We start from the raw sequence: 20,840 nt of genomic DNA, 5'->3' as shown, positions 1-20,840 counted from the left end.
CTATGAAACTAATTTATGGTTTTTACGTGAAAGCTATAAACCAGTTATAACCCAAGAATAGGGGGTACAGGGAAAGGGAGGAGAGGGAAAGTGGAGGTGGGCGGAGGGAGGGTGATTGGTGGGATTACACCTGCAGTGCATCTTACAAGGGTATATGTGAAACTTAGTAAATGTAGAATATAAATGTCTTAACACAATAACTAAGAAAATGCCAGGAAGGCTATGTTAACCAATGTGATGAAAATGTGTCAAACGGTCTATAAAACCAGTGTTTGGTGCCCCATGATCGCATTAATGTACATAGTTATGATTTAATAATAATAAATAAAATAAAATAAATAAAAATGAAAAAAAGAAGCTCAGCAAAGAAATTTTAGATTAAACTTAACCATTCAACATTTGCATTTAACAGACATCTACAAACTATTTCATCCTAATAAAACTGAATACACGGCTGAGCAGGTGCCAACATGGCAGCACAGGCAGGTGGAGAGCGGCTGCACCAGGGGCAGCAGGAGCTGGAGTGGGGCCACCGTAGCTGAAGTGCTGGAGCTGCCGCTGGAGGGCGAGCTCAGCCACCGGGACCCGGCCTGTGGTCATGCTGGCTCAGGCAGCAGGGAAACCCCGGCCGCCAGGACATGGTGTGAGACAGGCCGCACTGCCACCTCTGCTGAGCTCGTGGCAACACCTGGGCTTGGACATCGCAGCAGGAAGATGTTTTCTGCCCTGAAGAAACTGGTGGAGTTGGAGCAGACCCCAGCCGGGACAAGAACATCCCTGCCGGGCTACAGTCCATGAACCAGGCGCTGCAGAGGCGCTTGCCAATGGGGTGCAGTACAACATGAAGATAGTGACCTGAGGAGACAGGAACACGGGCAAGACGGCACTGTGGCACTGGCTGCAGGGCAAGGCCTTTGTGGAGGAGTACATCCCCACGCAGAAAATCCAGGTCACCAGCCTCCACGGGAGCTACAAGACCACAGATCACATCGTGAAAGTCGAGGTCTGGGACATGGTTGACAAAGGAAAATGTAAAAAGCCAGGGGATGGCTTGAAGATGGAGAACAACCCCCAGGAGGTGCAGTCTGAGATGGCCCTGGATGCTGAGTTCCTGGACGTATACAAGAACTGCAATGGGGTGGTCATGATGTTTGACATCATCAAGCAGTGGTAAGGCCGGAGGCAGGCTGGCAGGGCCACCCAAGACTTTGGCCCCACATGACCTCGGCCACCCACTTTTTCTGGCAGATAACAGGTCAGCGTCACTCTGCAGGTGCCAAGTGCCTCTTGTAGGACCAGCTGTGGCCAGTAGAGAGCCACACAGAGCACCTAGCCTGGCTGTCTCTGTGGTGTTTGGCCCTGGGGCAGGGACATGACCACATCTGCGGGCCAAGGGATGGTGGGGCAGATAGTCTCAAGCCAGGTGCAAAGGGTAGTCTTAGGCCCTTCCTGAAAACACCACCTAAGATTTGGCAGCCCTATGGCCACTTGTGCAGTGGGCTTCTGAAGATCCCTACCTTTGAGGACTCACCAGGAGGACCCTTAGATAAGGCTCATTGCTCCCAAGCAGGGAGAGCAGAACAGCAAGGGGGAAGTGCACAAAACAACACCTGGTGACTGGGCATGAGCTCCCAATCCTGTGTGTGGAGTTGTGGGCAAGAATCAGCAGAATCAGCTAGAGCCTCAGCACCAGCAGCTGACACACCTGGGCTCTGGGCTCCCGGGAGAAGGTGGTCCCCATGAAGACCAGCAGTGTGGGAGCAGAGCCTAGGCACAGCAGGGCAGCCCCATCCCTGACACTCAGGCATGGCTCAGAGTGCTGGGACCATGCCATCAGGTCGCACAGCAGGCCTTGTTCACCTCAGGGCACACCACACCACCATCAGGCTTGCAGCCTACCCTGGTTCCATGTACTAGCCTGGGAAGAGCTCTCACATCAACCACTCAGGCCTGAGGGACATAGGACTGCAGCTCCTCACTGGCCACAGCCAACCAGCACCACCTCTGCCAGCCTTTGCCCTTGTGCCTCAACCTACCTTCCCGGCCTGTAGCACCACCCATGCTGGCCACTAACACACTTGGCAGTCTCTGGGGAGCTGTGTTTCTGGACAGATAGTCAGAGCAGGTCACCTCCCCAGATGTGAGCTCCAGCTCAACAGGGCACAAAGGAGCCACCCGCAGTGAACAGCAGAGACAGAACCAGGAGGTGAGCATTTTCTCCCATACAGGATGCAGGAGGCAGCCAGTAGGAAGTGGCTTTCCCCATGTACAGTCAAGTCTAAAAGCTGAGTGGCCATGTCAGCTCCACCGAAACATCCTGTATATAGACTTTGCCACACTGCTCTGTGTCACATCCCTCAGCTACCGAAGGAGCAGAGCACTGGAGATTCAGCCATGAGGACAACTGGGACTGTTTCCTGCCACCCGAAGAATGAATAGAAAGTACAGGCAGACATGAGCCAGCCTGGGGAAGAATTGCAGACACGTGTCCAGTGGCCATGAGACCCTAGTGGCAGAGAGCACTCAAGGAGCACCAGGCATGGTCAGATGGCTGCACCCTGACATGGTGCAGCTGCTGCCTGGGCCTGAAGCAACAGGATGCACTGGGATGGAGCACTTGGAGCACCACTGGGCACTCCAGCCAGCATTTGGGATGGCCCAGGCCAGGAGAGACAGTGGATGCTGGAGGACAGATGCCACCTGCACTGGGCCTGGAGGCAGACACAGCCTGGTCTTCACAAGTTACTGCGTGCAAAATAAAGTCGAGTTACAGATGCAAAAAAAAAAACTGAATATACATTCTTCTCATCAGCCCATGGAACATACTCCAAAATTGATCACATCTTAGGTCACAAGTCTAACCTCAGCAAATTTAAAAGAATAGAAGTTATTCCTTGCATCTTCTCGGACCATCATGGAATAAAAGTTGAACTCGGTAATAACAGGAATCCGCATACTCATACAGAAACATGGAAGCTAAATAACCTTATGCTGAATGATAGCTGGGTCAGAGATGAGATTAAGAAGGAAATTACCAAATTTTTGGAACAAAATGAAAATGAAGACATGAATTATCAGAACCTCTGTGATACTGCAAATGCGGTCGTAAGAGGGAAATTTGTAGCACTGCAGGCCTTCTTCAAGAGAACAGAAAGAGAGGACGTTAACAACTTAGTGGGATGATGAAATAACAACAGACTCTTCAGAAATTAAAAAAATCCTTAATGAATATTACAAGAAACTTTATTCTCAGAAATATGAAAATCTGAAGGAAATTAACAAATGCTTGGAAGCACACTATCTTCTAAGACTTAGTCAGAATGAAGTGGAAATGTTGAACAGGCCTATATCAAGTTCAGAAATAGCATCAACCAAACAAAATCTCCCTAAAAAGAAAAGCCTGTGACCAGATGGCTTCACGTCAGAATTCTACCAAACCTTTAAAGATGAACTAGTACCTATGTTACTCAAACTTTTCCGAAATATAGATAAAGATGAAATACTACCCAACACATTTTATGAAGAAAACATCACCTTGATCCCCAAACCAGGAAAAGATCCAAGAAGAAAAGAAAATTATTAGACCAATATCACTAATGATTATAGATGCAAAAATGTTCAATAAGATCCTAGCAAACAGAATCCAGCAACACATCTAACAAATTATACATCGTGACAAAGTGGACTTTTTATCCTAGGGTCTCAAGGCTGGTTCAATATAAGTAAATCTGTAAATATAATTCAGCACATAAACAAATTAAAAACAAAGACCATATGATTCTCTCAATTGATGCAGAAAAAGCTTTTGATAATATCCAGCATCCATTCATGATCAGAACACTTAGAAGTGTTCTAGGAATGTAGAAGGAACATTTCTTAAACTGATAGAGGCCATCTACAGCAAACCCACAGCCAATATTGTATTGAATGGAGTAAAATTGAAAACATTTCTACTCAGATCAAGAACCAGGCAAGTTTGCCCATTGTCTCCACTGCTCTTTAACATTGTAATGAAGGTCTTAGCCATCGCAATTAGGCAAGAAAAGGTGATCGAGGGTATCCATATAGGGCCAGAAGAGATCAAACTTACTCTTCACAGATGATATGATTGTATATCTGGAAAACACCAGAGATTCTAATACAAAACTCTTAGAAGTGATTAAGGAATACAGCAGCATCTCAGGTTACAAAATCAACCCTCATAAATCTCTACCCTTTATATATATACCAACAATAGTCAAGCTGAAAAAACAGTCAAGGATTCTATTCCGTTCACAGTAGTGCCAAAGAAGATGAAATATTTGGGACTTTACCTAACAAAGAACATGAAAGATCTCTATAAAGAGAACTATGAAACTTTAAGAAAAGAAATACCTGAAGATGTTAATTAATGGAAAAGCATACCATGCTCATGGCTGGGAAGAATCAAGATTGTTAAAATGTCCATACTACCCAAAGCAATATACAATTTTAATGCAATCCCTATTAAAGCTCCACTGTCATACTTTAAAGATCTCAAGAAAATAATACTTTGTTTTATGTGAAATCAGAAAAAAAATTTGAATAGCCAAGACATTACTCAGAAATAAAAACAAAGCAGGAGGAATTACGCTACCAGACCTCAGACTATACTACAAATCTATAGTGATCATAAAAACATGGTACTGGCACAAAGACAAAGAGGTAGATGTATGGAACTGAATAGAAAACCAAGAGATGAACCCAGCGACTTACTGTTATTTGATCTTTGACAAGCCAATTAAAAACATTCAGTGGAAAAAAGATTCCCTATTTAACAAATGGTGCTGGGTGAACTGGCTGGTGACCTGTAGAAGACTGAAACTGGACAAACACCTCTCACCATTAACTAAGATAGACTCTTATTGGATTAAAGATTTAAACTTAAACTTATGAAAATTCTAGAAGAATGTGCAGGGAAAACACTTGAAGGAACCGGCCTGGGCAAATATTTTATGAGGATGACTCCCCAGGCAATTGAAGCAACATCCAAAATACATTACTGGGACCTGATCAAACTAAAAAGCTTCTGCACAGCCAAGAACACAGTAAGTAAAGCAAGCAGACAGCCCTCAGAATGGCAGAAGATATTTGCAGGTTATGTCTCCTATAAAGGTTTAATAACCAAAATCCACAGAGAACTCAAATGTACAAGCAAGAAAAGACTAAGTGATCTCATCTCAGGGTGGGCAAGGGACTTGAAGAGAAACTTCTCTGGAGAAGACAGACACATGGCCTATAGACACATGAAAAAATGCTCATCATCCTTAATCATCAGAGAAATGCAAATCAAAACTATTTTGAGATATCATCTAACTCCAGTAAGATTAGCCCACATCACAAAATCCCCAAACCAGAGATGTTGGTGTGAATGTGGAGAAAAGGGAACACATCTACATTGTTGGTGGGAATGCAAACTAATAAGTTCCTTTTGGAAAGATGTTTGAAGAACACTTAGAGATCTAAAAATAGATCTGCCATTTGATCCTACAATTCCTCTACTAGGTATATATCCAGTAGACCAAAAATCACATTATAACAAAGATATATGTACCAGAATGTTTATTGCAGCCCAATTCATAATTGCTAAGTCATGAAAGAAGCCCAAGTGCCCATCGATCCAGAAATGGATCAATAAATTGTGGTACATGCACACCATGGAATATTATGCAGCCTTAAAGAAAGATGGAAACTTTACCTCTTTCATGTTTACATGGATGGAGCTGGAACATATTCTTCTTAGAAAAGTATCTCAAGAATGGAAGAAAAGGTATCCAATGTACTCAGCCCTACTATGAAACTAATTTATGGCTTTCTATTTAAAGGTATAACCCTATTATAGGCCAAGAAGAAGGGAATAGGGGAGAGGAAGGGGACGGGTGGGGATGGGTGGAGGAAGGGTAATTGGTGGAATCACACCTACAGTGCATCTCACAAGGGTATATGTGAAATTTACTAGGTGTAGAATATAAATGTCTTAATATAGTAACTAAGAAAATGCCGTGAAGGCTATGTTAACCAGTTTGATGAAAACATTTCAAATTGTGTATAAAACCAGCACATTGTACCCCATGATTGCATTAATGTACACAGCTATGATTTAATAAAAATAAAAATAGATCATGTAGTTCACTTTATGAACTAAAGTTTGTTAGCATGTTCCCTACATCAGAGTTAAAGTTTTCATTAACCTTCCCATTTATTTTGTCCTTTCTCCCTGGCATCGTTTTTCCTTTGACTGTATCTTTTGTGTCATTTTGCATGCAACTGTGGCTTTGTTCTTCAAATAGACTGTTTTTATGAGCCCACCTGCAGAACTCTTCCACCCAGCTTCATCTTTTCCCCTAAAACTATTCCCTGTCTCTGGAATGGACTTGCAGAGGAAGACCCCTTTGAGAAGGCTAACTAGATCATTCTAGACAGTTTAGCATTCCTTTCCACAAGTGAAACATCAGAGCAGAGCATGAGCCCAAACAACTGTTTTGGTCTTGGATCCTATTGAGGTCACTCCTGAGCCTGACTGTCCCCCATCCATGAGAGGACTCTTAAAGTGGCTGAGCATGTCGATTCTGAGTTTGTTACTTCTCCTTCAGTTTCTACAAATGTTGTCTCTGTGGCATCCCCTCCCTTTCTGATAAAGATGAGTATCTTGCTTTCCTGGGTCTCCTCAAGGTCTGGGTCTTCTTCCTACCCCCTGGTGCTCAGTACTGTGTCACCATCTCTTCCCCTTTATCCATTCCTTTGCTTATTTCTATCTTGGGCTAACTTCTCTCTGCTTCTCAGTCAGTTCCTTATTCTCTCACATTTCCTTTCCTGTAGATCTGTCCTTCTGCTGTCTGCAGAGTAAAGACACCTCCTCTAATGTTTCTTATAACTGTGACTTGAATGACAAAACAGAGGAAGAGGAAGCAGTTGCTGACATGCCTACATAAGCTTCAATTTGAGAAGTTAACAAAACTACACTTTATTTTTAACTTTTTCTTGTAGAGGGTATAAACATGTACATAAAGTGTACCACTGATTTTCTTCAACATGGGGTTATCCGCAAATTTTCACAGACGCAATGTTTCAGAACATGAGAAATAAGTGTAGAAACTTCTCCTCTATTGATATCTATTGATCAGGTCCACACACTCCAAGTTGAGAGCAAAATTATAGGATTATTCTATGAATATCTAGATTATACTGGTTTAACTGAGGATCAGGGATGGGGAAAACCCATGTTACACTTAACAATCCATACTGGATCTCTCCATTTTACAGACAAATATAAATTCTGTTTATTTAGGGTGGAAAGTTTTTATTTTGATGTAGAGCTTAGGAAGATGCTGTGGACATTAACTGTAATGGATGTGTATTAATAGAACTCCTTAGGATTGTTATTTCTCTGGTTAGAAACCAAAGCTTGTCCTTGAATTTATGAGGATGTAACTAAGCTTTACTCCTGACATTTGTTAGTCTAATCTTAGAAAATCTTTATCTTCCTGTTATTGTAGTAGTCAGAGACCAGAAGAATTTTAATCATTTTTTTCCTTCAACTCTAAGTTAGGTAATTATATAAAAGAGTCATTGTCTAGTATTTTATAAGGAAGAACTGTTATCTTTAACAAATATAGAAAAACCTCTGTAAATTGACTGCCCATGGGATTGCCACAAACTGGTGAACATGTAGAGGTGGCCAAAGTAAGAAATTAGGCCTGCTGTAGATACATGTCCTTGTACTTTGCTTTGCTGTACAGATTTTCTACACAATATTATACAAAATCACACGTTCCAAATACAGTAAAATCATTTATATAGTAGTATACAAAATTAACACATTGTCTGTGTTCTCATGTTTTAACGATTCTTTCTGAAAAGAAAAGAGTTGGTCTTGGTCTGTTTCTTATTCTTATTACATACATAATTGGAGAAAGCACTTTTAACACTGAGCATACCATTCAGCATTACACAGACTCAAAATCTAGTGCATACAAAATTGTCAAATATAAAGTTTGTTTCTCACAAATACACTCTAGAGGACAGAAAGTACAACATTTCTCATGCTTGTGTAGCAGTGAAATTGGTAATTTCATTTTTGTCTTTCCTCTTCTTGTCTTAAGAGCTGAATGTTTTGTTCGGCGCCTGTAGCTCAGTGGCTAGAGCGCCAGCCAAATACACCAGATCTGGTGAGTTTGAACCCCCCCCAGGCCTGCCAAACAATGACAACTTCAACAAAAAAATAGCTGGGCATTGTGGAGGTCACCTGCAGTCCCAGCTACTTGGGAGGCTGAGGCAAGAGAATCCCTTAAGCCCAAAAGTTTGAGGTTACTGTCAGCTGTGACTCCACGGCACTCTACCCAGGATGACATAATGAGACTCTGTCTCAAAAAAACAACAAAAAAAAGCAATTTGAATTTCAATCATAATCACTTTTGTCTTCAACATTTCCCATAATATATGAAGAACCACTACCGGAAAAGAAATGATTTTCATCAGCACATGCTGAAAGCTGTAAAAAGATTTCTGGGCTAAGCGCCTGTAGCACAGTGGTTATGGTGCCGGCCACGTGGACCGAGGCTGATGGGTTTGAACCCAGCCTGGGCCAACTAAAACAACAATGACTACTGCAACAAAAAAATAGCTGGACATTATGGTGGGTGCCTATAGTCCCAGCCACTTGGGAGGCTGAGGCAAGAGAATCGCTTAAGCCCAAGAGTTGGAGGTTACTATGAGCTGTGATGTTCACAGCACTCCAAGAGAGTGCATAGAGAGACTCTGTCTCAAAAAAAGAAAAAAAAGAGCTGAATGTTTTATATTCAGTAACACATTGCTACATGTGCTTACATAAAGGAAACAGTCAGAAAGATACAGAAATTGCAAATAAAATCTTCATACAATAAGTTAACCCCATTCATTTACAGCAACAATCATTTACCAGGGTGCTCTTGACACACTTAATATCTGATTAGCTCAGAGTTACACTCAATCTGCTACTTTTTAAAGAACAGGGAAATAAACTTTAGCATTAGCATTACAACAAATGTAATTTCTTTAATTCTGAAATGTTCGGAAGTCTAAGGACACTCAAAATTACCACATGTCATACTTATTGCCAGAAAAAAGTTTGTTAAACTTTGTAGTTGTTTGATAGTGAATAAGTAGAAATAGATTATATTTGAGTTTATGTGGTAACTAGATCATTTTTATATTTAGCTTAGTAAATGAAGTTTTTCTTTTCCTTTTTTTTTTTTTTATTGTTGGGGATTCATTGAGGGTACAATAAGCTTGTTACACTGATTACAATTGTTAGGTAAAGTCCCTCTTGCAATCATGTCTTGCGCCCATAAAGTGTGACACACACTAAGGCCCCACCCACTCCCTCCATCCTTCCTTCTGCTTCCCCCCCCATAACTTTAATTGTCATTAATTGCCCTCATATCAAGATTGAGTACATAGGATTCATGCTTCTCCATTCTTGTGATGCTTTACTAAGAATAATGTCTTCCACTTCCATCCAGGTTAATACGAAGGATGTAAAGTCCCCATTTTTTTAATGGCTGAATAGTATTCCATGGTATACATATACCACAGCTTGTTAATCCATTCCTGGGTTGGTGGGCATTTAGGCTCTTTCCACATTTTGGCGATTGTAAATTGAGCTGCAATAAACAGTCTAGTACAAGTGTCCTTATGATGAAAGGATTTTTTTCCTTCTGGGCAGATGCCCAGTAATGGGATTGCAGGATCAAATGGGAGGTCTAGCTTGAGTGCTTTGAGGTTTCTCTATACTTCCTTCCAGAAAGGTTGTACTAGTTTGCAGTCCCACCAGCAGTGTAAAAGTGTTCCCTTCTCTCCACATCCACGCCAGCATCTGCAGTTTTGAGATTTTGTGATGTGGGCCATTCTCACTGGGGTTAGATGATATCTCAGGGTTGTTTTGATTTGCATTTCTCTAATATATAGAGATGATGAACATTTTTTCATGTGTTTGTTAGCCATTCATCTGTCGTCTTTAGAGAAAGTTCTATTCATGTCTCTTGCCCATTGATATATGTGATTGTTGGCTTTTTTCATGTGGATTAATTTGAGTTCTCTATCGATCCTAGTTATCAAGCTTTTGTCTGATTGAAAATATGCAAATATCCTTTCCCATTGTGTGGGTTGTCTCTTTGCTTTGGTTATTGTCTCCTTAGCTGTACAGAAGCTTTTCAGTTTAATGAAGTCCCATTTGTTTATTTTTGTTGTTGTTGCAATTGCCATGGCAGTCTTCTTCATGAAGTCTTCCCCCAGGCCAATATCTTCCAGTGTTTTTCCTATGCTTTCTTGGAGGATTTTTATTGTTTCATGCCTTAAATTTAAGTCCTTTATCCATCTTGAATCAATTTTTGTGAGTGGGGAAAGGTGTGGGTCCAGTTTCAGTCTTTTACATGTAGACATCCAGTTCTCCCAACACCATTTATTGAATAGGGAGTCTTTCCCCCAAGGTAAGTTCTTGTTTGGTTTATCGAAGATTAGGTGGTTGTAAGATGTTAGTTTCATTTCTTGGTGTTCAATTCGATTCCAAGTGTCAATGTCTCTGTTTTTGTGCCAGTACCATGCTGTCTTGAGCACTATGGCTTTGTAGTACACACTAAAATCTGGTATGCTGATGCCCCCAGCTTTATTTTTGTTACTAAGAACTGCCTTAGCTATACGGGTTTTTTTCCGGTTCCATACAAAACGCAGAATCATTTTTTCCAAATCTTGAAAGTACGATGTAGGTACTTTGATAGGAATGGCATTGAATAGGTAGATTGCTTTGGGAAGTATAGACATTTTAACAATGTTGATTCTTCCCATCCATGAGCATGGTATGGTCTTCCATTTGTTAATATCCTCTGCTATTTCCTTTCTGAGGAGTTCATAGTTTTCTTTATAGAAGTCCTTCACCTCCTTCGTTAGGTATATTCCTAGGTATTTCATTTTCTTTGAAACTATGGTGAAGGGAGTTGTGTCCTTAATTAGCTTCTCATCTTGACTGTTATTGGTGTATACAAAGGCTACTGACTTGTGGACATTGATTTTATATCCTGAAACATTACTGTATTTTTTGATGACTTCTAGGAGTCTTGTGGTTGAGTCTTTGGGGTTCTCTAAGTATAAGATCATGTCGTCAGCAAAGAGGGACAGTTTGACCTCCTCTGCTCCCATTTGGATTCCCTTGATTTCCTTGTTTTGCCTAATTGAATTGGCTAGAACTTCCAGCACTACGTTGAATAGTAAAGGTGACAGAGGACAACCTTGTCTGGTTACAGATCTAAGAGGAAAAGCTTTCAGTTTTACTCCATTCAGTAAAATATTGGCTGTGGGTTTGTCATAGATAGCTTCAATCAGTTTTAGAAATGTGCCACCTATGCCTATACTCTTCAGTGTTCTAATTAGAAAAGGATGCTGGATTTTATCAAATGCTTTTTCCGCATCTATTGAGAGGATCATGTGATCTTTATTTTTGCCTCTGTTAATATGGTGGATAACGTTTATGGACGTGAGTATGTTAAACCAGCCTTGCATCCCTTGGATGAAGCCTACTTGATCATGATGAATGACTTTTTGATGATAAGCTGTAATCTATTGGCTAGGATTTTGTTAAAAATTTTTGCATCTATATTCATGAGTGAGATTGGTCTGAAATTCTCCTTTTTGTTTGGGTCTTTTCCTGGTTTTGGTATCAGGGTGATGTTTGCTTCACAGAATGTGTTGGGGAAGATTCCTTCTTCCTCAGTTTTTTGGAATAATTTCTGCAGTACGGGAATAAGCTCTTCCTTGAAGGTTTGATAGAATTCTGGAGTGAAGCCATCTGGACCAGGGCATTTTTTAGTTGGAAGCTTTTTTATTGTTTCTTTGACCTCAGTACTTGAAATGGGTCTGTTCAGGAGCTCTATTTCTTCCTGGCTAAGTCTAGGGAGAGGGTGTGATTCCAAATATTGATCCATTTCCTTCATGTTGTCAAATTTTTGGGCATAGAGTTTCTGGTAGTATTCAGAGATGATCTCTTGTATCTCTGTGGGATCAGTTGTTATTTCCCCTTTATCGTTTCTGATTGAGGTTACTAGAGATTTTACTTTTCTATTTCTAGTTAGTCTGGCCAATGGTTTATCTATTTTATTTATTTTTTCAAAAAACCAACTCATTGTTTCATTAATTTTCTGAATGATTCTTTTGTTTTCAATTTCATTGATCTCTGATTTGATTTTGGATATTTCTTTTCTTCTACTGAGTTTAGGCTTAGATTGTTCTTCTTTTACCAACTCCATAAGATCTCTTGTGAGATTGTTGATTTGCTCTCTTTCTGTTTTTCGAATATAGGCATCTAAAGCGATGAATTTTCCTCTCAAAACTGCTTTTGCAGTATCCCACAGGTTTTGGTAGTTTGTGTCTTCATTGTTGTTATGCTCAAGGAAGTTAATGATTTCCTGTTTTATTTCTTCCTGCACCCATCTGTTATTCAACAGAAGATTGTTTAATTTCCATGCCTTTGGGTGGGGTCGAGCATTTTTGTTAGAGTTGAGTTCCACCTTTAGTGCCTTATGGTCTGAAAAGATACAAGGTAAAATTTCAATTCTTTCGATTCTGTTGATATTTGTTTTGTGTCCCAGGATATGATCAATTTTGGAGAATGTTCCATGGGGTGATGAGAAGAATGTATATTCTTTGTCTTTGGGGTGGAGTGTTCTATATGCGTCTATCAAGCATAGTTGTTCTAGGGTCTCATTTAAATCTCTTATATCTTTGTTTAATTTCTGTTTAGAGGATCTGTCCAGCTCTGTAAGAGGTGTGTTAAAGTCCCCTGTTATGATGGTATTATCAGATATCATATTGCTCAGACTGAGTAAGGTCTGCTTCAAGAATCTGGGAGCATGGGCGGCGCCTGTGGCTCAGTCAGTAAGGCGCCGGCCCCATATACCGAGGGTGGCGGGTTCAAACCCGGCCCCGGCCAAACTGCAACCAAAAAATAGCCGGGCGTTGTGGTGGGCGCCTGTAGTCCCAGATGCTCGGGAGGCTGAGGCAGGAGAATCGCTTAAGCCCAGGAGTTGGAGGTTGCTGTGAGCTGTGTAAGGCCACGGCACTCTACCGAGGGCCATAAAGTGAGACTCTGTCTCTACAAAAAAAAAAAAAAAAAAAAAAGAATCTGGGAGCATTTAAATTGGGTGCATAGATATTTAGAATTGAAATGTCTTCTTGTTGTAGTTTTCCCTTGACCAATATAAAGTGACCATCTTTGTCTTTTTTGACTTTAGTTGCTTTAAATCCACATGTATCTGAAAATAAGATTGCAACTCCTCTTTTCTTCTGAATTCCATTTGCCTGAAAAATTGTCTTCCAACCCTTGACTCGGAGCTTTAATTTGTCTTTTGAAGCCAGGTGTGTTTCTTACAGGCAGCAAATGGATGGCTTGTGTTTTTTAATCCAGTCAGCCAATCTATGTCTCTTCAGTGGGGAATTCAAGCCATTAACATTTATGGAGATAATTGATAAGTGTGGTAATATTCTATTCGTCTTATTTGGTGAGAGTCCATTGCTTAGTTTTATCTTTTGCATCAGTGTGGAGGTTAGGTTCTGTCCTTTGATTTCTGAGTTCTTACTTTGCTGCTGATCCATTGTGGTGGTCAGTGTGCAGAAGAGGTTGAAGTATTTCCTGTAGAGCCGGTCTTGTTGTGGCGAATTTCCTCAATGTTTGTATATCCGTAAATGATTTGATTTCTCCGTCAATTTTTAAGCTTAGCTTAGCAGGGTACAGAATTCTGGGCTGAAAATTGTTCTGTTTAAGTAGATTAAAGGTAGATGACCATTGTCTTCTTGCTTGGAACGTTTCATTAGAGAAGTCTGCGGTCACTCTTATGGATTTGCCCCTGTAGGTCAACTGGCGCTTACTCCTGGTAGCTTGCAGAATCTTTTCTTTTGTCTTGACTTTGGACAGGTTCATGACAATGTGTCTTGGAGAAGCTTGGTTAGAGTTGAGGCGACCTGGGGTCCGATATCCCTCTGAAAGCAGTGTGTCAGAATCTTTGGTGATGTTTGGGAATTTTTCTTTTATAATATTCTCTAGTATGGCTTCCATTCCTGTGGGGGATAACTATAACTATGAGTATTCCTATAACTCATATGTTGGAACGCTTCATAAAGTCCCATAATTCTGACAGTGAACGTTCTGCTTTCTCTCTCTTCTTTTCTGCCTCTTTTACTATCTGAGTTATCTCAGAAACTTTGTCTTCTACCTCTGAAATTCTTTCTTCTGCATGGTCTAACCTGTTGCTGATACTTTCCATTGCATCTTTAAGTTCCCTGATTGACTGTTTCATTTCCTTCAGCTCTGCTATATCCTTTTTATATTCTTCATATCGTTCATCTCTGATTTGATTCTGTTTTTGGATTTCCTTTTGGTTATTTCCACTTTATTAGCCGTTTCCTTCATTGTTTCCATCATTTCTTTCATTGTTTTCAACATGTGTATTCTAAATTCCCTTTCTGTCATTCGTAACATTTCTGTATAGGTGGAATCCTCTGCAGTAGCTACCTCATGGTCCCTTGGCGGGGTTGTTCTGGACTGGTTCTTCATGTTGCCTGGAGTTTTCTGCTGATTCTTCCTCATGAGTGATTTCTTTTATCTGTTTCCTTGCCCTAATTTTCCTTTCACTTCCTCTTGCTCTTTAAGTTCTTGTGCCTGTGGACTAAGGGTTACAGGACCAGAAGGTTGAGAAGGTTGAGGAGCAAAAAAGGGATGAAAGAAAGGAGGACCAAGTGATAAGAAAAAAAAAGAAAGATAGAGAAAGGAGAGGGGATGGGGATAAGGAATATTGACAGAAAGAATAGAGGTACATAAAGAGGGAGACAGGGCAATATAGGTGTACAGTAGGGTACTTTGACACAACCTTAAAAAACCCCAGCTTCTGGGGGTGCCCAGTTGGGTGGTTCCCTTGAGGTCAGCAGCTCTTTGCTAACCTGATCAGACACAGTACCCCACCTCCACCAAGTAGAGAGGAAAGACAAAAATGCTATAAATCAAACCAAAACAAGCAAACAGAAAACTTTACGGGGATACAATTGGGTGAAAAACCAAATGATAGGGGTAGAAACACTAGCAAAAATGAAGTTGTAGTTATTAAAAAAGGCAGCAATGGGAAATTATAATTAAACTAGAAAAATTGAGAAAGAAAAAGGGATCTGTATGGAAAAGATTGAAATTAAAAAACAAAAGAACATCAACAACATCAAAATAAACAAACAAACAAACAAAAAACCAAACAAACAAAAAAAAAGAAAAAAATGCACAACCAAAAACAAAGCAGTTTGTATATGTTATTGAATATTGTCTGGGCAACACGTGGTCTTCTGGGGTATGAGATGTTAGTCACAGTTCTGATACGACTAGAGGCTGCTGGTTTCTCAAACCCCAGCAGGTAGACACCCTAAATCTCTCTTCAGCCCACTTAAAAGGCACTTTGAACTTGTTCACTTACTGAGCAGAAGCTTTCTCAGGGAAGTGCTTGTCGCTGGAATCAGTGCTGAAGTGGCTATCCACTTACCCAGTGTGCCAAAACCGGTCTCACTCTGCCCCTGAGGGTTAGGGCTGCAAGGCAGCTCAGACCCCACCCTTAGGCTACTTGGTTGCTGGGTTACAAGCTCCCACCCGTTTCTAGCTCTGCGACCCTGAGGGGGAGCTTGCCGGGGCAGATCACTGGCAATGGTTCCGTGTGACCCACCGCCAAAAACTATTAGCTCCGTCTGGCTCAGCGGCTCAGACTGGGGCCCTAGACAACGGACAAAGTTCTCCGCACTCCCACTCAGGCCTTCCCCAGGGCAGTTCAACTCAGTGCCAATTCCAAGGACATCAAAACAGTTCACAGGTAAGACCTTTCTGGTTTGCAGTCTCGCTGCTACTGAACTTACAGTTGTGGGTGGGTTTAGACGGATTGAACACACGCGACCACTTGCCGGTTTTCCACTGTTTTATTCCTCCTCTTGGGGTCCAGAAGTCTCTCGCTGACTCCCTGTATCCTCATAGGAGTGATGCTAGGCAGTTCGCACCAGCCAGAGATGCCTGGAGTCCTATCTCCCCAGACTCACGGTGCCCAGATGCAAGGAAGCTGTTACTCGGCTGCCATCTTGCTCCGCCTCCCTCTTTTCCTTTTTTTTTTTGTTTTTGTTTTTTCTTTTTTATTTGGGATTCATTGAGGGTACAAAGAATTAAGTTGCACTGATTGCATTTTTAGGTAAAGTCCCTCTTATCATTGTACTCCACCCCCAAGAGGTATGCCATACACTACAACTTCCATGCCCCTTCCTCCATTCCTTCCTTCCTCTACCCCCCACCTTGTATTAGATCATCTACTGCCTTCATATTAGAACTGAGTACATTGAATTCTTGCTTCTCCTTTCTTGTGATACTTTACTAAGAAGAATGTGTTCCAACTCAGTGCAGGTTAATACAAAATATGTAAAGATGTAATATGAAAGATGTAACTGTTTTTAAATGGCTGCATAGGGTGGCACCTGTGGCTCAGTGGGTAGGGCATTGGCCCCACATACCAAAGGCGGTGGGTTCAAACCCGTCCCAGCCAACCTGAAAAAAAAAATAGCTGGACCTTCTGGTGGGCACCTGTACTCCCAGCTACTCGGGAGGCTGAGGCAAGAGAATCGCCTAAACCCAGGAGTTGGAGGTTGCTGTGAGCTGTGATGCCATAGCACTCTACTGAGGGCGATAAAGTGAGACTCTGTCTCAAAAAAAAAGTGTAAATGGCTGCATAGTATTCCATGGTGTACATATACCAGTTTGTTAATCCATTCTTGGCTTGGTGGTCATTTGTTTCCACATTTTGGCGATTGTAAATTGAGCTACAATAAAGAGATGGTTCAAATGTCCTTATGACAAAAGAGTTTTTTTTCCCTTCTGGGTACATGCCTAGTAATGGGATTGCAGGATCAACTGGGAGGTCTTTGAGGATTCTCCATACTTCCTTCCAAAAAAGATATATTAGTTTGCAGTCCCACCAGCAGTGTAAAAGTTTTCCCTTCTCTCCACATCCACACCAGCATCTGCAGCTTTGAGACTTTGTGATGCAGGCTATTCTCACTAGGGTTAGATGATATCTCAAGGTGGTTTTAATTTGCATTTCTCTGATGATCAGGGATGATTAGCATTTTTTCAAATGTTAGCCATTTGTCTTCATCAGAAAATGTTCTGTTCATATCTCTTGCCCAGTGGTAGATGGGATTGTTTACTCTTTTTTGTTCTCTGTAGATTCTAGTTCTCAACCCTTTGTCAGATTCATACCCTACATATATCTTTTCCAGTTCCTAAGGTTGTCTTTTTGCTTTACTTGATGTGTCCTTAACTGTGCAGAAGCTTTGCAGCTTAAGTCTCATTTGATAATTTTTGTTGTGATGACCATTGAAGTCTTTGTCTTAAAATCTTTCCCAGATTCAACATCGTCAAGAGTTTTCCTCATACTTTCTTCCAAGATTTTTATCATTTTGTGTCTTAGATTAAAGTCTGCTATCCATCTTGAGTCAATTTTTGTAAGTGGTTAAAGTTATGGCTTGAATTTCAGTCTTTTACATGTGGTTATCCAGTTGTGCTAGCACCATTTGTTGTAAATGAAGTTTTTTAAGATCAAGATCTATTTCTTTCAACTTTTATATATTGCTAGTTTCCTGTAATAACCCTGAAGCATGTTTAACTTTAACTATTCCTTACAAATTTATGACTCATTAAAAAGTGAATTATTGGTGGCTTTGACTGCACAGCAGGTGGGAATGGCTGCCGAGTATTGGGCTGGCTGGAGATGTGGGATGGGCCAAAGAGATGGATGAAATTCTTGCTGAGTTTATGAAGAGGACACTCTTGAAAATCCCCATCACTGAAATGACAACAATCCTAAAAGCCTGAGATTTTTTGTCAGAAAATCAACTGCAGACAGTGAATTTCCAGGAGAGAAAGGAATCTATCCTTCAACACTTAGTTCTGCTATGTGGGGAAAAGCATGCAAGACATCATTTCTACTCAAGTTCATCAGCACCAGAAAATTTGAGATGCTTTTCAGATGAGTAAAGGACCAAATGAAGATGCTGACCTTTTTAATATGAAACAATTCAAAAGTTCATTTAAGAAAATTGTGAAGAGAGTATTAAAAAATGTGACAGTCAGCTCCATGCCCTAGCTCAGCCATTAGGACACCGGCCACATACACTGAGGCTGGTGAGTTCCAACCCGGCCAGAGCCTGCTAAAAGCAAACAAACAAACAGACAAAGAAAAAATAGCCAGGCATTGTGGTGGGCACTTGTATTCCCAGCTTCAAGGGAGTCTGAGGCAAGAGAATTGCTTGAGCCCAGGAGTTTGAGGTTGCTGAGCTGTGACATCACGGCACTGTACCCAGGGCAACATAGTGAGACTCTGGCTCAAACAAAAAAAAAAAAAAAAAGTGACGGTCAGCTTCTAAGACATTGAGGACAATGCAGTCTGGATTCGAATCACCTGGGAACTGCAGTATACAAAGCCAAACAAGTACAGACCTACTTACATGATGTATTATTCCCAGACTCCTTATGCCTTTGCTTCTTTCTCCACTTTAAAGTGTAATGCACCCCTTCTGGGTCAGGCACTGATGATTGCTAGCAAACACCATCAGATTGTTAAAATGGACCTGAGAAGCCAAGATCTGGATTCTCTTAAGACTATTGTTTTTAAGCAGTATAATCAGAACTTTGAAACTCACTACTCTGCAACTCCTCTACAAGAAAGAAGCCTTGGGCTAGATATAAACATGGATTCAAGGATTAGTCCCGAAAACACAGCAGAAAGAGTCCAAAGAATAACCCTAGTAACTTTTGAAGACTATCCTCAACCACAACTAGAATTTGTACAATATAAGCTTGAAATAAAGTTCAAAAGTGACTTAAATGGAGGCATCTTGGCTGAGAGGGAAGAACCTCTCTCTTGCCTAATAAAGTTCTCTAGCTCACATCTTTTGGAAGCATTGAGATCCTTAGCACCAGCCGTGATTGCAAATGTACCACTTTCTCCACTGTTCACTTGCATACTCAACAAGAGAATGAATTACTTTAAAATTAGAGATAAATAGGATGTGTTTTGTAAGCAGCTCAGTTCCTTGACTATATTGTGCACACATTTCAGTTCTTGGCTCATTCTATAGCTTCTGTCAATATATTTGTATTTTAGAAGTTAATTGTTGGTATTGGAAACTTAGAATTACTCATATAGTTTAATTGTTGGGACTGATTCTTTCCTCTTCTACAGCATGCTGCCTTGACCCCATATCCTGCTAAGTGTAGGAGTTGTGGGCATTTGAGAGGTGAAAGGATACACATACATACAGCTCCATACTTGACCTTGAGTGTTTGCTGCTCCAAAGTCAAGCATACAGCAGGTACAGTGGTTGAGACTGCTGGGCATCATGTTCTAGTGTCAATTTTACTATTCCTGCCTCTTCTCAATCTTGGTGAGGCCTGGTTCTAATTGCTGGTTTCCAGAATTTTTTTTTCTTAAACCTTGGATCACTGAATAAGGCAACAAGAAACTACACAAGTCAATACATTTCAGGAGGACTGTGTAAAATTGCTCCGTTCAAAGGGCAGAGCTGGATCCACTGAGTTGCATATTCAATGATTCATTTATATAAAATAACTTTCTTGTCAGTAAATATGATACTTTTCTTTTTTTTTTTTTTTTTTGTAGAGACAGAGTCTCACCTTACCACCTTCAGTAGAGTGCCATGATGTACACAGGACTCACAGCAACCTCTAGCTCTTGGGCTTCCATGATTCTCCTGCCTCAGCCTCCCAAGCAGCTGGGATTACAGGCGCCTGCCACAACGCCTGGCTATTTTTTGGTTGCAGTTCAGCCAGGGCTGGGTTTGAACCTGCCACCCTCGGTATATGGGGCTGGCGCCTTACTCACTGAGCCACAGGCACCACCCGTAAATATGATACTTTTCATAATCTTTCTTATCATACAGGTAACAGTCAAACTGACTAGTCTTATACTGATTTGTGAATAAAGACATTGGAAAACTGAAAAGAAAAAGTGAAATGTTTATTTCTGATAAAACAGATTCAAAGAAAGTAATCCAGAGCCAGAGAATGGATCCCTAAGCATTGTTCTCTCTATAGGTTCCCAGGCCCTGGTAACACCAGGGGTTCATTTTCTATAACATTATCTAGGCTGAGGGAAATGGCAGCTGTGTTCAAAAAATGCTGCACATTCACTAAGCAGAGAAACACACATACACCTTTCAAAGAACAGGAACAGGCAGGAGGACCAAAGGTCTCATATAACTGCCAAATCCAATTTGATCAGTGGTTTTATCCATTTCCCCTTAGCATCCACCACTTTCCTTTTTATAATTGCTAACCTGTAAAAAGACTTTGTGTTTTCTTCATTGACATTTTTTCCCTGCTTAGACTCAAGCAAATGTACTAGAGAATAATGAAACCCCATACTTTAACAGACAACTGGGTAGAAAACAATGAATTAGATTAATTTGTCCTGAATAATCAAGAGGCTATAATATGATCTGTGATAAATCTAAATGTCGAGAATGTTCATCATTAAATTAAGACTCAATTTTATACATCTGATTGGTTTTGGGACAATGGAAAGGGCAATAATTACCACTCCCACTATCCTCTGTAATTACCTGTTATTTGTTAAAACTTCCATCAAGATCTATACTCACATGAGACTTAGGTCTCTCTTTTGATTTCACTTGTCTGTTCTTATTCCCAAATCTATGCCTCTAATCCTAATATTTCACCCAGGCTGTAAGCCTGCATTCCCCGCCCC

The 20,840-nt window shown here is 40.8% G+C and overlaps 1 protein-coding gene and 2 pseudogenes across 1 annotated transcript in view; 2 read left to right on the top strand and 1 right to left on the bottom strand.

Annotated features, from left to right (window-relative positions):
- Positions 1–20,840, bottom strand: part of LOC128572926 (zinc finger protein 726-like) — a 204,214-nt gene that overhangs the window by 83,812 nt on the left and 99,562 nt on the right. The gene's annotated exons all lie outside the window — the stretch shown is intronic.
- Positions 715–1,174, top strand: LOC128572944 (rab-like protein 6; annotated as a pseudogene).
- Positions 17,843–19,119, top strand: LOC128572935 (centromere protein N-like; annotated as a pseudogene).

Source organism: Nycticebus coucang, chromosome 20, assembly GCF_027406575.1.
Source record: "Nycticebus coucang isolate mNycCou1 chromosome 20, mNycCou1.pri, whole genome shotgun sequence".
Lineage (NCBI taxonomy): Eukaryota > Metazoa > Chordata > Mammalia > Primates > Lorisidae > Nycticebus > Nycticebus coucang.
This window is presented reverse-complemented; position numbering and strand designations above follow the sequence as displayed.